Source organism: Chiroxiphia lanceolata, chromosome W (genome assembly GCF_009829145.1).
Source record: "Chiroxiphia lanceolata isolate bChiLan1 chromosome W, bChiLan1.pri, whole genome shotgun sequence".
Taxonomy (NCBI): Eukaryota; Metazoa; Chordata; class Aves; order Passeriformes; family Pipridae; genus Chiroxiphia; species Chiroxiphia lanceolata.
The window spans coordinates 10759795-10777197 of record NC_045670.1 but is presented as its reverse complement, the minus strand read 5'-3'; positions in this window follow the sequence as shown (position 1 = coordinate 10777197).

The window sequence follows — 17403 nt, the reverse complement described above, 5'->3', positions numbered from 1 at the left end:
TTTGGTTAGTGCTTATCGAACTGTTGTAGACCACTTTCAATGGGTTGAGGCTGGGACAGGAGCTCAAACTATGCCACCTGAGACCAGTGGTGTTCCCGTTGAGTCTACAGGAAGCAGGGCCAAAACACAGCTTAAAGTCAATTCTGTTTCTACTAAGTCCACTAGAACTGGGACTCAAGTTAAAAACTAGAAAGTCATTGTTGCCCCTATAAAGGGAAAGAAGACATGGACGAAGGAGACTGCAGAACCTACAGACCCATCTCCGTGACTGGATTGCATGGAAGAAGAAGAAGAAAGAGGAGAAGAAGAAGGAGGAGCAGAAGGACCTATTCTGTCCACACGGGACGAAGGAGCGGCAGCAATGGATGAAGGAGCGGCTGTGACAGAGGAAGGAGCAACTGCAAGAAGGATCGGTCGCAGTAGAGGAAGAAGTAGCTACCAGAGAGGAAGAAGCAGCTGCAAGAGAAGGGGTATGCCCAAAAGAACTAGGGGCGCATCCAAAAGAAAGTAGAACAGTTTTGTCACTTGACAATTTATATCCTGACTACACATTCAGTGTTTCAGAAGATGTAAAGAAGGGACCAAAGCATTTCCCTCAACCTGAAGGAGAATTATTCCTACCCTTCCAGACCCAACCTTCTCTTGGAGGCGTGGGTTCACCTCCCTACATTAAACCTACATCAGAGGGAACAGATGACTGGATGAGGGCCTCATCTCAGCACCCGAAAGACTATTCACTACCTCCACCCATTAGGTATGGCAAACGACGTAGAAGTCCATCCTCATGGCATGAACGAAGTAGAAGCTCATCCCCATTACATGAACAATGTAGAAGCTCATTCCTGCAGTACGCTCAGTCCCCACCTCCACGCAAGAGATGCAAAGAGGAGGCGGGAGTAGTTCCGCATAAGAGCGGAAGAGTAAAAAGGGAAGTGGAAAAGATTCTAGGCGGGAGAGATGGACGGGAAATAATGGGAGAAAATGAAATTACACGATCACTGACCCCAAGAGAGATTCGAGATTTACGAAGAGAATACATTCACTTGCCTGGTGAACAAATCCTCACCTGGTTGGTGCGATGCTGGGACAATGGGGCTAATAGTCATGTGCTTGAAGGTCATGAAGCACAACAATTGGGATCTCTTGCCCGAGATCGTGTGATAGAGCAAGAAATGGGAAAGGAGAGAATGGCATCCAGTCTTTGGCTCTGAATCCTTCATGCTGTGAGGGAAAGATACCCATTTAAGGAATATCTGACGAGCTCTCCAAGAAAGTGGAATACTGTGGAAGAAGGCATCCAGTACCTATGGGAATTGACCATGCTGGAGATCATCTATTCTGATCCAGACTATTATGACATCCAAGTTCCAGAGAGTGTTCCCTGCATGTAACCAATGTGGAAAAAGGTAATTAAAGGTGCCCCTAAACCATATACCTACTACTTGATAACCGCATATCATCCAAATATGGATGAACCAAATGTGGACACCATGTGTTCTTGGATACGGAGCATAGTGGAAAATCTGGAAGACTCCTCCAAACCCCTACACCGACCCACCTACAATAGGGAAAGAATGCAGAGAGATCATGAATACTCCAGATATGAGGACGACCCTAGAGACAGAAATGACAGAAATTATAGAGATTACAGAGAAAGACCAATGGAACAATCACGGCAGGATCGACAAAGACGACCTCGACCTAGACCTTGATCTTGGTCTTGGTCTCGCTCACGGTCTCCGTCATTCACACGTTGAAGGAAAGAAAACCCTAAGCGTAGGTCACGCAACCATCTATGGGCATATCTAAGTAGAAAGGGAGAAAACATGAAGAAGTGGGATGGTGAACCCACTTCCAAGTTCAAAGCTAGAGTGAGGGAGCTGAAACAAAAGGACACTGACAAGAAAGTTGTCTACGTAATAGATACAGAATTTTTAGAAAAGAAACTGCGATCGCTGAAACACAAGATGGAGGTCCACTTCAACGATGACAAGAAGGTCTCTAAGAAGCCAAAGTCCGATGAAGAATGCTCTGATCAAGACCAGTAGAGGGACCCTGCCTTCTACCAGGAGAAGGAAAGGAACTAGGAAGATAATTGGGTTTACTGGGCTGTGTGGGTTTGATGACCTGGTCCATCAGATCCTCAGAGATACCAGGCTTTGATAGATACTGGTGCCCAGTGTACTTTAATGTCATCGGAACATAAGAGTACAGAGACCGTTTCTATTTCTGGAGTGACAGGGGGGTCTCAAGAGTTGTCAGTGGTAGAGACCTACATAAACTTGACAGGAGACCAAAGGGAAAAACATTCCATCGTGACGGGACCAGAAGCCCCTTGCATTCTTGGTATGGACTACCTAAGAAGAGGATACTTCAAGGACCTGAAGGGGTACCAGTGGGTGTTTCATGTAGCCACTGTGATTGAAAAGAAGTCCAAGCAATTGTCTGCCCTTCCTGGGCTCTCAGAAGACCCTTCCGTTTTCGGACTATTGTGAGTCAAAGATCAACAAGTGCCAATAGCCACTACAACAGTACACAGGCGTCAGTACCGAACAAACTGAGATGCCGTGATCCCCATCCATAAGATGATGCAAAAGTTGGAGAGTCAAGGGGTGGTCAGCAGAACACACTCATCCTTCAACAACTGTACGTAAGTCCAATGGAGAATGGAGATTGACTGTGGGCTATCATGGCTAAAAATGAAGTCATGTTACTGTTGAATGCCGGGGTGCCAGATATGCTGGAGCTCTAGTACGAACTGGAGTCCAAGACAGGAAAGTGATATGCCACTATCGACATTGCCAATGCATTTTTCTCCATTCCCTTAGTGGCAGAGTGCAGGTCACAGTTTGCTTTCACCTGGAGGGGCGTTCAGTACACCTGGAATCGACTGCCCCAAGAGTGGAAGCACAGTCCAACCATTTGCCATGGACTGATTCAGGCCACACTAGAGGAGGGTAAGGCTCCAGAACACATCCAGTACATCGATGACATCACTGTACGGGAGGACACAGCAGAAGAAGTTTTCAAGAAAGAAAAGATCATCCAGATTCTCCTCAAAGCCAGTTTTGCCATCAAGAAGAGTAAGGTCAAGGGACCTGCCAGAGAAATCCAGTTCCTAGGGGTGAAATGGCAAGATGGATGACAGAAGTCATCAACAAGATTGTAGCAATGGCTCCACTGACCAACAAGAAAGAGACCCAAGTTTTCCTGGGGACCATAGGCTTCTGGAGGATGCACATCCCAGAGTACAGTCAGATTGTGAGCCCTCTTTACTTTGTGACCCGTAAAAAGAACAATTTCCAATGGAGTCCTGAACAACAGCAAACTTTCAAGTAGATCAAGCAAGAAATTGCACATGCTGTGGCTCTTGGACCAGTCAGGACGGGATCAGATGTAAAGAATGTACTTTACTCTGCAGCTGGAGATAAAGGTCCCTCCTGGAGCCTCTGGCAAAGGTGCCTGGCGAGACATGAGGGAGACCACTTGCTTTCTGGAGTCGAAGTTACAGAGATTCTGAGGCCAATTACACCCCTGTGGAGAAGGAAATCTTAGCGGTGTATGAAGGCATATGAGCAGCTTCAGAGGTAATTGGTACTGAAGCACAGTTCTTCCTAGCACCCCGATTACCAGTGCTGAGTTGGATGTTCAAGGGAAAAGTGCCCTCTCCGCATCATGCAACCGATGCTACGTGGAGCAAGTGGACTGCTTTGATTATGCAGTGTGTCCGAATTGGAAACTCGAATGGTCCTGGAATTTTAGAAATTATAACTAATTGGTCTGAAGGTGGGAACTTCAGTCTGGCAGATGGAGAAGAGTCAGGGAGTGGAGTTGAAGAAGTTCCGCAATATAATCAGCTACCAGATGAAGAGACACATTATGCCCTTCTCACTGATGGTTCCTGCCATATTGTAGGGAGGAGTCGAAAGTGGAAAGCAGTTGTTTGGAGACCCACCCGACGAGTGGCAGAAGCCACTGAAGGTAAAGGCAAATCGAGTCAGTTTGCGGAACTCAAAGCTGTCCGATTGGTCCTAGACATCGCAGAAAGAGGATGACCAAGGCTCTACCTATACACTGACTCAGGGATGATAGCCAATGCCCTATGGGGATGGTTAGACCAGTGGAAAAAGATGAATTGGAGGCATAGAGGAAAACCCATCTGGGCTGCTGATTTGTGGCAAGACATCTCTGCCAGAGTGAAGAAACTGAATGTGGGAGTCCTCCATGTAGATGCCCATGTGCCCAAGGGTCGAGCTAATGAGGAACATGATAATAACAATGATATGGTTTGAAGTTGGCTACCTGCCAAGTCTCCAAACCTTACCACCAGAAGTCCCCCCCCCCAAACCTCAGGGAGAAGAGGGAGAAAAACAACCAACTAAGAAAACCCGAAACAAGAGAGACAGTTAAAGTGATATATATAAATATATTTACACTTATGTTACAATTGAAATATATACAATTTAAAATATATATACAATTTCACAAGGGAAGGGGAAGGGGGAAGGGAAAGGGAACAAAACCAAAATAAAATATATATGTGTATATATATATATATATCCCAATCAGTAGCCCGAGATCTAGTAACTAAAGAGTTAGCAAAGAGAATATCCCACCACTCTCCTTGGGACAACCAAGAGTTGCTTGGGGACGATTGCCGGCAACCTCCGCCTCCCAAGGTCGACAAGACCTTACCAGGCCTTGCTCCCCAACATGGCAGACTCAACAGCAGGGAACCTGCACCTCCAAGTCGCCGGAAGGAAAGAGGGCAAAGGTCTCTCCTCCTTTCTTCTTATAATCTGGCTTACGTAAAAATCGTAGGGAATACTGGGTAAATCTGGACCCTTCCTTGGTTACAAACTGGTCACCAAGGAAGGCCTAGCCCAAACCACCACAACAGACAAGCAGATCGAGCTGCACAGGTCGAGGTGTCACAAGTAGACCTAGACTGGCAGCAGAAGGGAGAATTGTTCTTAGCTCAATGGGCCCATGATACTTCAGGCCATCAGGGTCGAGATGCCACCTATAGATGGGAATGAGACCGAGGGGACACTATTTCCATGGACACTATTTCCCAGGTTGTCCATGATTGTGAGACCTGTGCTGCTATTAAGCAGGCAAAAAGGTTGAAGCCCCTGTGGTATGGTGGACGTTGGGACAAGTATAAATACGGGGAGGCATGGCAGGGTGACTACATCACATTGCCACAGACCTGCCAAGGTAAACACTATGTGCTTACCATGGTGGAAGCGACCACTGGATGGTTGAAGGCATATTTGGTATCACATGCAACAGCCTGAAATACCATTCTGGGTCTCGAGAAACAGGTCCTGTGGAGACATGGCACTCTAGAATGCATTGTCAGACAATGGGACTAATTTCAAGAATAATGTAGTGACCACTTGGGCACAGGAGCATGGTATTGAATGGGTATATCACATTCCGTATCATACACCCCCTGCTGGGAAAGTGGAAATGTGTAATGGACTGTTAAAAACAACTCTGAAGGCACTAGGTGGGGGAACTTTCAAAAACTGCGGTAAACACTTAGCCAAGGCCACCTGGCTAGTTAACACTAGAGGCTCTCAACTGAGCTGGTCCTGCCTAAGCAGAATCCCTCCACACTGTAGATGGAGACAAAGTTCCAGCAATCCATCTGAGAGATATGTTAGGTAAGGTTGTTTGGATTACTCCTCCCTCAGGCCAAGACAAACCCATTTGTGGGATTGTTTTCTCTCAAGGGCCCGGAAATACCTGGTGGGTAATGAGAAAGGATGGAGAGATCCAGTGTATGCCTCAAAGAAACTTAACCTTGGGGAAAACCTAATTATGTGCTTTGAGTTGTGTTTTGCAGGAAACCAGACACAAGATGAAAAAGACCTGAACAAAGTTGATACCGGTATCCAATGGTGTCCAATGATGAGACAGTCCAGACCAGTGAACCAGTCCTAAACCCACAAGTGTGACTGCAACCAAGGAGGCAAAGGATCTGAACTGAACTGATGTTGATACTGGTCTTGAACAACAGATGACAACCTCGAAAAATAAACAAGGACTTTATATATATGTATAGATACACGTGAGATATAGGTGTGATATGGAATAAGGGGTGGAGAATGTAGTGGGTTGGCTTTTGGATTTTTTAGACCTTCCTTAGCAACGGGGGTCAGAAATCTAAGGAAGTATTCCATATCATCCTTTAGTGTAACACAGCATATAAATAAGGTGCAGATAAGAGAGTTTGGGCTCTTCTCTCTTCCGGTGACTGAAGGCGACAGGTCTCTCCGCAGTCGGTCTTTACTTGTATAGGCCAAGACCTGCCTGCTTAGACCTGTCATTATCTCTGGTCCCTCCGGGAGGCGTGGGGAGTTGGTTGGTGCTTTGCACAGTTCTGTTGTCTCATTCAGGAAAGTATTTAATTTGGTTTTTTTATTTATTCACTAGCTCTCTATTAACGGTGTATATTTGGAGGATATTTGTTTTAGTTTTTTTTTTATCCCTGTTTCTCCCCTCCCTTTTCCTTTTTTTCCCCTCAGGAGCTGCCTATTGTATGTCCAATATATTCCAATTGTATATATAATTGTAAATATATGTAAATATATATTTTTGATATAATCCCGTTTCGTTTGGGTTTCTTTCGGTTTTTCTGTGGTTCTTTTTTTTTTCCTCGCTTGAAAGAGCGGGGGGAGGAGGGGACAGCTTGGACTTGGCAAGAAAGCCAGGCAGAACTTATACACACTGGAACTAAAAAGTATCAGGGAGCAGAGGGCACTTCCTGGGTGAAATTTGACAAATTGATTTCTCTGAACTCCCAAGAAAAGGGGTGGTTCCGTTATCTCTTGGTTTTGACAGACACATTTTCTGGATGTCCTGAAGCTTTAACCACTTCTTTTGATTCATTTGTTCTACATGGGAAAGTCTTGTTGAATGAGATTATACCACGGTTTGGAGTGCCTAAGAGCATCTTTTCATATAGAGGTTCACACTTCTGTGCACGAATTGTACAAACAATAAATAAGGCACTAAAAATCAATTGACAACTGCATACACCCTACAGACCCCAAGCAAGTGGGTAAGTAAAAAAAATGAACCATTTCATTAAACAACAAATAACTAAAATCTGTCAAGAAACAAATTTGCATTGGTACCAAGCTTTACCTATTTCTTTAATTCGAATCAGGGTCAAACCACGGTCTAAAGAAAAGCTAAGTCCATTTGAAATTCTGTATGGGAGACCTTATGGAATGAACAATATTAACAGTGAAGTTTTGGATCAGATAGCTAATTAATATATTTATGATTATGTTATAACTGTGGAGAAAAAATTAAATAAGAATTCTGCTGTGGTGTTGAAAAACCAGATTAAACAACCTGATTGTAAAGCACATGCATTCACTTCTGGTGATTTGGTATATGTTAAGAATTTTTCAGGAGACCCTCTTCAAGAAAAGTGGGATGGTGTTAGAGGTTATAAAATCCCATAGGGGAATTTTTCTTTCCCTGCTCCACTGTAAAAAAAAAAAAAGGAGTGAGTGGGGGGAAGAGAGTCAACTAACTTTACAAAAGATCTGGCCGAATTCCTAGCTAATGGCCCATCAGAGGCTGGGGGGAGAGGGGAGGAGTTTTTGGGGGGTTGCTGGTACTCCTCAGAGGGAACGGGGGCAGACTGTGGGGTTTGTTTGGTAGAACGGAGACAGAGTCTGTGTGAGGGCATTCTTTGGAGGAAAAAAAAGCCTGGAAGCCGGGCTTTTCTGGCTTCTCGTCCTGGTGAAGCCGATCACTGTTTTTGGCTGACTTTGCACACTGCCTTGTGACTCCGTCCAGAGCCTACTGTGTTTTCACCAGAGAGTTCTGTGCTCACTGAGGGAGAGAGAAGAGGAGCCTTGAGACACCGTCACCTGGGAACAACAGTGAGTTCTGTTGGGGGTGGACTGCTTTTGTTTTCCCCCTTTTCCTCTATTGGGGGAAGGGTCCCCCACTTTCTTTTTTTCGGTTTCTCCTGGGACCCGAGACCATCCCCCAGACCCCCTCCTCGCGTGGTGACCGCCAGAGTCCAACAACTCCCCCTGCAGGTCACCACAGGGTACTGCAGGCTCTGCGCCTCCAATGATCAAACAATGCCCCCTGCAGGTCACGACAGAGTACTGCAGGTTCTGCACCTCCAGTGACCCAACAACACCCCTGCAGACCACAATTAGGACTGCGCTAAAAGACAGAGAAGTATTCAGACCTTTTTCTTTTGTTTGAAGGGGACTTTTGGGTACAGGACTATTGTTTAGTTTCTTTGTGTTCTGTCACTGTTCTTGCCAACATACATATATCTTTTAATAAAGGGTTGTTATTTCTTCTGTTTTTTCCACACTTCCTCCATTAAAACCCCTTAATTTTGAATTTACAATTGCTGAGAAAGAGAAGTTTGATCTGTCTCATAACTCATCCTCTTTAGCAAACATTCCAGTCTCATCAGACTGAGACAGATGGACCTTTCCAAGTGTTGCTGACCATGTTCACAGCAGTCTGGATAAAAGAACGACCCACCTGGATTCACTACTACCGAGTCAAGAGAGCCCCTGAGAAACCATGGACCTCAGAACCCATAGGACCGACCACTCTCGAGTTCACCTGACTCTGACTACTGGGATCTTATTAAATATGGTGACTATAACCTGGGTTGGATCATTAGAGTGACCATGGTCTCAACCCTATATTCAGCATTCTGGTTCTATAGGAAAAGGTCTTTCAAGAAATTATAAATGGAACTAATTTTTGTCTTTATAACATTACTCAAATAATAAGTTGTGATTTTAACTACACAATTCCAATAACTACTGGGCAATTAATTGAAAATGATTATTTGTTGTATCATGATGTACCTAAATTACAAATAAGGATGAATATAAGTCTTTTCCAGAAGATGCTTGAACACCCAGATATAGAAAAGATGGTGCAAGAGGTAAATAAAACCAACCGACGTATGCTCTGGCAAGTGAAATATGACACTGAAAGTATAAAAACTATCCTAACTAAGGTAGAACAAGTGGGAGAACATCATTGGTGGGACATCTTTTCAGGGTATTCCCTCACGGCAACACAGGTGTTTCACTATCTGATACATCCCATATTGGTCCTAGAAGTAGCAATAATTCTACTATCCCTCTTAAATGTTTGACTGTGGTACAGATTGAGTACCATAATCAAAAGAATGCAGGTAATATGGGCAATGATGAAAATCTACCAAAACTCTTTGCCTTTGAAACTTGACGAAAGAATTCGCAAGTCATAAGAAAAGGGGGGAACTGAAACAGGAACCAGGTCTAAAAGAGTTAACTGAGATATCTTGGTCTGTTAAGAAACCCCAATATCTGTTTTGCTAGAAGAACATTTTAGGAGCACTGGTTAATATCATGTTCTGTTCTGCTCACTGGACCAAAGACCTTATTATGGAAAGAATAGGAGTAGTACACACACAGTAATAAATTAGGTAAACTAGACGTTTGAATAAGATATAGAAGACCCAGAGCCAGGATTTTACAAACTTGAAGAATTCAGGTCACCTAACAAAGAAAATTGAAGAGGTCGAATTGAGGAAGATGTGCGTGGCGACCACCAGAAGGATGAAGGTTTGAGGAGGAGACCCCCAGAGTAGAAGACTGCACATGCCTGGAAAGAGTCCGTCCAGAGATAGCCTACTTATTAATATGTATGTTAGATGATATAACCATGTATCTAAAGTGTATAAAATGGCTTGCTTTTGCACTTTCAGGTCGAGCAAGTTTGTCCAGCATGAGTTGGCTTGCTCTCAATGTTGAATAAACAAATACCTTGCTGCTTAAAGATGAAAAAGTCTCTGAGCAGTTAATCATACCGAGGTTTTTTGGCATCAAGGGTCTCATGCTGGAACAGGTTTATCCTGAAGGACTGCAGCCTGTGGGAAGGACCCATGATGGAACAGGAGAAAAGTATGAGAAGGAATGACCATAAGAGAGGAACTGGTATGTACTGACTGCAACCACCCCATACCTCCCTTGTTGCTCAGGGTTGAGGGAGGGGGGAGGTAGAGGAATTGGAAATGAAGGAGTGAAGTTGAGCCTCAGAAAAAAAGGAGTGGAGGGAAGGTGTTTCAGTTTTTGTCTTTGCTACAATTCTACTCTATTTTTAATTGTCAATAAATAAAATTAATTTCCCCAAGTTGAGTCAGTTTTCCCCATGATGGTAATTGGTAAGGGATCTCCCTGTCTTTATTTTGAGCTGTGAACTTTTTCATCTTATTTTCTCCCTCATCCTGTTGAGAAAGGGGAGTGAGAGAGCAGCTGGGTGGGTGTCTGACAGCCAACCAGGGTCAACTCATCACAAAAGATGATCTCAGGCATCACAGAAACACTGGTGCCAGGGTGACACTGTTCTTTGATAGACACAGCAGCCCAGTTAAGGTGGCTAAGGAATGGGCTTTCATTTTATCTATGAGTTCACTGGTAACAAGTGATATGGGACGCAGGTACAGAGAATGTGTTTAAAGATTCTGAATAGCTTATGTTACAGGATACAGTTCTAGCATTTATAAACTAATAGTTTGGTCATGGATTGCCTCCCCCATGCTACAAAAACCTGATAGTTGCCATTCTTATTCTAGTTCCAACCATGAAGTTCCACACATTGTATTGAACAGCAAATGCTGTAAACTGCATGATTTGCCACATAGTACAAAGCCAACATGAGTGACAATAATCAGTGTACACAATCCTGTCTATCCTAGAGATCCTAGAGTCCTGTCTATCCTAGAGATTCTAGAAGCCCTTCACAAACTTCACAGATGACAACTGAGCTCAGGGAAAATGGTCAGGGCCAGAATATGAACAAGCACTATGGGCTTACCCACCACTGAGTTAGAGCCCTCACCAGAGTGACATAGTGCCATAAACAGTAAGACTAAAGAACTGGTTTAAGGCAAAAAATGCTTGCTGTCAACAAGTAAAATAACTGTTCTGTCCAGTGCTACTGACCATTATATCTATTTAAGTAAACTGAAACATATGATAATCAAGTTACAATTTCCATTTGTCTTAGAAGTGTATAAGAACATATTAAATTATCTTCTGAGAGTTGGGCCAAATTTGATTACCTTTTTATCTGCTACTTCTTTACTACAACCAAACATGCCAAATTTCTGCCCAGACTGTTGTATGATCGATTATTAGAAAAGAAAACCAACATATATAAACAGGACATGCCAATCTTATTCTGTTTAACTCTTTCCAAATTTACCAAACTAAAATATGATGGATATTTACTCAGAACCAGCTTCTCCATATGCCAGCCCCTAAATCATCTCACAGAGACTGTTCAGTGTAAAAGTAGAATCAGTCACATGAATGCAGTAAGATGACTGAACAAGATCTCATTTATTACTGATGGCAGCAGTTCACTTATAGTAGTCTGTGCTGTACACATCTCTAGACATCCCAAAATCCCCATCTTCACCAGCAGGTTCTCAGCAATCAGGCAATTCCAGGTAGTGAGATCCCAATGCACAAAGTGCTGTAATGCCAAGTAGACCCTACCAGTTGCAATCTGCTGGGCAATGTGAATCATCTGAGATTTAGTCAGCTCAGCAGGATGGGAAGAGGACACAAACCACAGTCTAGTTGGAATAACTAAACAACTTCAGTGTCGGGATGGGCACCACACTGGGATTTCACACAGAAAAGCCTTTATTTCATACAAACATGGCCAATTTATAGTCTCTTCTAGCCAGTATGTTTCACCACCATTGGTGCCCTTACTACATACACGTTAAGATTGGCTGCTCTATAGCTTCTGCAAACTCAGGGTGACTCAGCAAACAGTCCAGGCTCTCTGGCTATCACAGTTGCCCCGCAGCTCCATCCTCCCTGTCCACCTTCTCATCTTCAGTGTTTACATTCCTTCCCAACCTCGCAGCTGCAACTGTTCAAATTCAGGGCCCAAGTTGTCCACAGCTCAATTGCCTCCCACACTTCAGAAATGGTTTTTCAAGATCTAACAATCCCTTAAAAGATATACTCATCAACTGACTCATGAGAACTCTAGGGCAAAGAAAACCCTTCTGCATTTGGAAAGCCCAGCAAAGCACTATAACGTACTTCATCTATCTTAAGTGTCACAGCAGTGACACTGATGTGTCACAACAGTGTCACATACATATGTCGTATCATGCTACCTTGAGGATACAGATATCAGCATGCCTAGAGTGTACCATTTTATGACAAGCATTACTAACCAGTACTTAGCCAATCAATGAGGTTATCGGACAGTTTTTCCTCATTTGATACACCCTATAATATTCTGGATAGCCCTTTTTATCCATCCCATTCTTCTGGTGTTACAGAGGCCTTTTTTTTATTCCATTCCCACAGACTAATCTTTCAGTGATCACCTCTGTCCTGAACTTTTAAAAAGAAATACTCTAGAACTGATTTTTATTTTTTCTCAAAAGTCCTTCCTTCCTATAAGGAGGAGTTTCAGAGTCACCTTTCTAATCAATAGAAGTGAGGTGTATTCTTAATTTGTCCCTTGGGGAAGGACATAGGACTTTGGAAGAGCTGCAAATTAATCAAAATCTGTGGGATCACTACCTATCAGAAATATATTAAAATTGCCCCAGGGAAAGAACTTCCTCAGCAAAATGACAGTTGAAGGACAGTGTATAGCATTGCTGGGATTGCATCCAATACTAGGTAAAGTTAACTGTGTTTGTTCTGCCACAGGCAACCATACAACTGTTGATGGGGGTTGGGGGGAATAAAAGGGAAGATATGAAATTCCCAACCAAGACTGAGGCAAATTCCGATTGCAAAGTATTGTACCTTTTAGTTTTTTCATTGCAGTGTTTTTTTTAATGACTTTCTTAAGCATAAAGGTCTGAGTCTGCTTAATTAGAGAGCTCTTCATCTTCCACTAACTTTCTTGAGGAGATGGTCTGTACCTAATGAAACTTCTATATTATTTTAATGCATCTTGCTTATTTTCTTAGTTCTGGTTGTGAATTAGGAACTCCTCAGTATCTGCAATGGCCAGTAACATTGACAGAGATCAGTCTTTGCTAGCTAGAACAATCACAGTATCTGTGACTTTGAGACTGTAGTCTTACATATCCCTGGAAATGTTCAAAAAACATGTGGCACTTGAGGACATGGTTTAGTGGTGAACATGGTGGTGGTGCTACGTTGGTGGTTGGACTTCATGATCTTAGAGGTTGTCATGGTTTAGGAATGGTATTCCCCAGTTTAGAGTTCCCACTGAAACTCTCCAAACCACTTGCCACTGGATCACTCCCCCTCCTCCCTGTGAGTAGATAGGAGAGGAGAATTGGAGGCACAAAAGGTAAAGATCATGGGTTGAGATAAGAAAAATTTATTGGAAATAACAATGAGATAAGAAAACGACAGAGAGTACAAGAAAAAAGGCAAATGATTCACACATGATTGCTCACCCCCCATGGAAACTCCTGACAATACCCGATCGCTCCCTCTGCCACTCTACGAGACTTGGAAGGGAGCCCTACCCCCATCCCAATTAACCCTGTCGTGTCTGGAACCAGGACATTATCCACCCTTTATTCTACACCACCTGTTTCATGTCCAGATCCTGCACCTTCCAACTGCATACACACATATATATATATAAAAATATATGCAAGCACAGGTATCATTCCTTTAGTCAATAGTTGTCCCTGAAAAATGCCTGTTGAGTTCATTTAGTCCATGACTGTGGGTTTGTGGTGGGGGAAAACAGTTTTCCCCCTGAAGTTCTAAAATGGTAAATCCCCAGGGGGTGGTGACCCTTGAGGTCTGAGCCAATGAACGCTTTTGCAAAATATAAACATATTACACTTAGACCAGAAAAGAAAGTAGTTGTAGTTGTTGTTGGAGAAGTAACCATGTTGTAGAACCATGAGAAGAGAGGGCAGGAGCTCCCTGGGGTAAGAACTGAACCAAAAGACCCCAAACCCCTCTGAGACCTCCTAGAGAGAGGAGGATGATGGACTTTGAGTCTTGGAACGCTACAGCACTGCAGAAAGGAACTCAAAAATTCAGAGAAGAAATGCGGAGAGGGTGACCTTGGCCCCCCTGCTACTTTGAGACAGAGTACGGAGCTCTGCAAAGGGGGCTTGAATCCCCTGAAGATATGGACTGTCACTAAGACCCCTGAGCTTCGTTGATATGACCGTGGTGAGGCGACCTTGTCCGGGTGAACGCAGCCCACGGAGGATAAGACCCTCGCTTGAAGACGAGTGCCCGAGAGGGTTTGGATACCCCCTCGTGTACTGGCAGAGATCCAGCTACAGCTGCTGCATGGAAGAGAGAGAGATAGACTGCTACTCTGAAGACAATGTTGCTCTGAGAGTAGAAAGGATCTTTTCCTTCTTCCCTCCTGAACTTTTATTTGGAGGGGAGAATAGATTTGATCCATTGTAAATACTGTTTTGTCATGGTAGAGATAGGTAAGATTGTATATGATGTATTATACTATTTATTTGTACAGTCATTGTAATATATAATTCCTTTCCCCCATTTTGAGTTTCATGTGGTATGATGGATGAAAAGACAGAATGGGAGAGATATGTTGCCTGGAGAAGCATTAATGGAATCTGGATGGACTTTTCACTCACTGAATAATCCACCCAGCAGACTGACAGTTTTTCCCAGTTTATTGTTGTGTGCTTATGAATCCTTGTGCACCCCGGTTTATTGTCAAAATTTATAGATCCTGCTGTACCTCCATATCGTCCCCATTTCTCCCTCAGGTTTCCCCTTTGAAAGTTGTTTATCTCTTCTTCTCCCCTGTTTTCCCGCGCCTCAGTTACTGATTAGCTGTAGCTATCACAGTGCAGAGAGAGTAACCATTAGCCAGTTCCCTCAGATACCCGGGAGTTCCACCCATCTTTCCCCTGTCCCCCTACCACATCTTTCCCTGAGCTGTCAATCTCTTACACCTCCCCGGTTTGGAATCCATTACTCAAACCGCGGTTTTTTAAACCCTTGTATCTCTTGAATAAACTGGCATTGCTGCACGAGACCTCAACTGTGTCCGAACCCTAATTGCAGTGCTCGATCCAATTTCCCCTATCCCAGCGGACCGTGGCAAGTGGCACCCAGAACGTGGGGCACAGTTGAGACTTTTCATATTGAGAGAACTCCTGTGCCTGCACTTGGGCTCAGACGGCGCCAGGAGAGACGTCCATCCCCGCTGGTCCTCTCCAGTAGAACGGGTGGCTGCGGGCTCCTGGAAGCTGCACGGGTCAACGCACTGGACAGGTGAGCTGTTGGGGACATTCCCTGCACCCTACTCCATCACCCACACCCCGATTGGACATTGAAAGAGAGGATTTTCTATCTGAGACTGGAGTGGGGACCTGCACCATGGGACTCACTCTCTCCACCTCTCAAAAATTTGTATATCGGCGTTTGAAAGATTTTCTTATAGAGCATGGTCACCCCCTTGACAAAAAGTCAGCCAAAGTGCTTGCCAGATGGTTCGACCGCAAAAGCTATAAGTTTGCCGAGGACACTGATATCGAGAAGTGGCAGGCTGTAGGCTACGACCTCCGGCGGGATAGTGATAAGGGGGACCGTTTAGCCAAAGAAACCCTTATCGCGTGGAGGTCAATCCTCATGGTGCTACAGTACCAGGTGATGAACAAGGATATCAGCCTCCCAGAAACCGAAACTAAAAAGGAGGAGACGGACACTGAGCAGACAGATACACCATGTGGCGGGGAAGGGAAGAAACCATTGCAGCGATCTCAAAATGATATCGAGGAGGAGGGACACGGGGATTGCACGGAGCAAAGGCAGAAAGGGGTGGCGTGGAAAAAACCCGCGCGGAACAGGAGAAGGCAGGTCCCCGTAGCTCTACCCTCCAGACAGCCTCTGCCTCCACCCGATCGCGTCAGGGATCCCTCCCCCGACCCGCCCACGGATACGCCCACCTCCTCCAGTCCCACCTCATCCCTGGATCTGTCACCTGACCGGGGCGGCAGGGTAACGAGAAACAGGGGCAGGGCGAAGGTCAGAGCCTCTTTTCGAAAAGATGACCACGCCCATAAGCTGCATAGCTCCGGAGTCTTCCCCTACCCCGAACCAGGCTCAGGTACCAAAGCCTACCCTGCCTACAGCTACCATGAACCCGGTTTAGGCACTGAGGCTTTCCCTGCCTGTCGGTACCGGCAACCGGACACGGATTCCCCTGAATGGCAGTAAAAACTACCAGACATTTGGAAGGCTTTCAGGGAAGAGGTTGCATCAGTTAAGGATACCGAATTCCTGAAAGTGTTTCCTATTTATGTAGAAGAAGGAAAGACCCCGGAGTGATGGTCAATTTCGTACCCCATGCTCACAGACATTAAAAAAGCGATCGTTGAATACGGGCTGGGGGCACCCTTTACCATCGGGCTGCTGGAATCCTTTTTTCTTGCTTATACATTAATTCCTTATGACATTCGTGCAGTAATAGGAGGATTGTTTACCACAGTACAGTCCTCAGTATTTGAGGTTGAATGGAAAAAACTGATTACTGTATTTGTTAATGAAAAAATGGAGAGGAGAGGAATTCCTATCCAGCAAGCAATAGATATGCTTTATGGGGAAGGGAACTATTCTAGTAGGAAGGATCAAGCTAGAACTGACCCCAAATTTTTAGAAGCAATCAAAGAATTGGCATTAGAAGTTGTGAAGAGAGTGACTGATGCTTATGTTCAGACACCCTCCTTCACTCTTATTAACCAAGACCCAAAGGAACCTTTTGTGGAATTTATAACCCAGTTAAGAGAAATAATCAGCCAGCAGGTCCATCAAAAAGAGAGTCAGGAAATTTTGTTTAATAAATTGGTTATTGAAAAGGCTAATGAGGACTGCCAGAAAGCATTAAAAATGTTAAAAAATCCCTCCTTACTAGAAATGATAGAAGTCTCTAAGAACATAGGCTCTAATTCCCATAAGAGTCACTGGGATAGGGGGATCACAGTTTCCTGTCAGGAGCAAAGAGGTACTAACGGTCTATGGACCAGAGGGGAGACCAGCATCGCTCCAACCGTATGTACTTAACATCCCAATCACACTATGGGGAAGGGACGCAATGGAGCAGTGGGAGTTCACTTTGGGAACCCTGTCTCCAAATGAAAATTTTTAGGAGGGGTCACTGAGCATTTGCAGCTCCCCAAACTGAACTGGAAGACAGAAACACCAGTTTGGGTGGATCACTGACCCCTGCCCAAACAAAAGCTGCAAATTTTGAATAAATTAGTTGATCAGGAATTGGAAAAAGGGCACTTGGAGTCTTCTACCAGTCCCTGGAACACCCCAGTGTTTGTAATTCAAAAATCCTCAGGTTCCTGGAGATTCCTCCAGGACCTGCGAAAAGTAAACG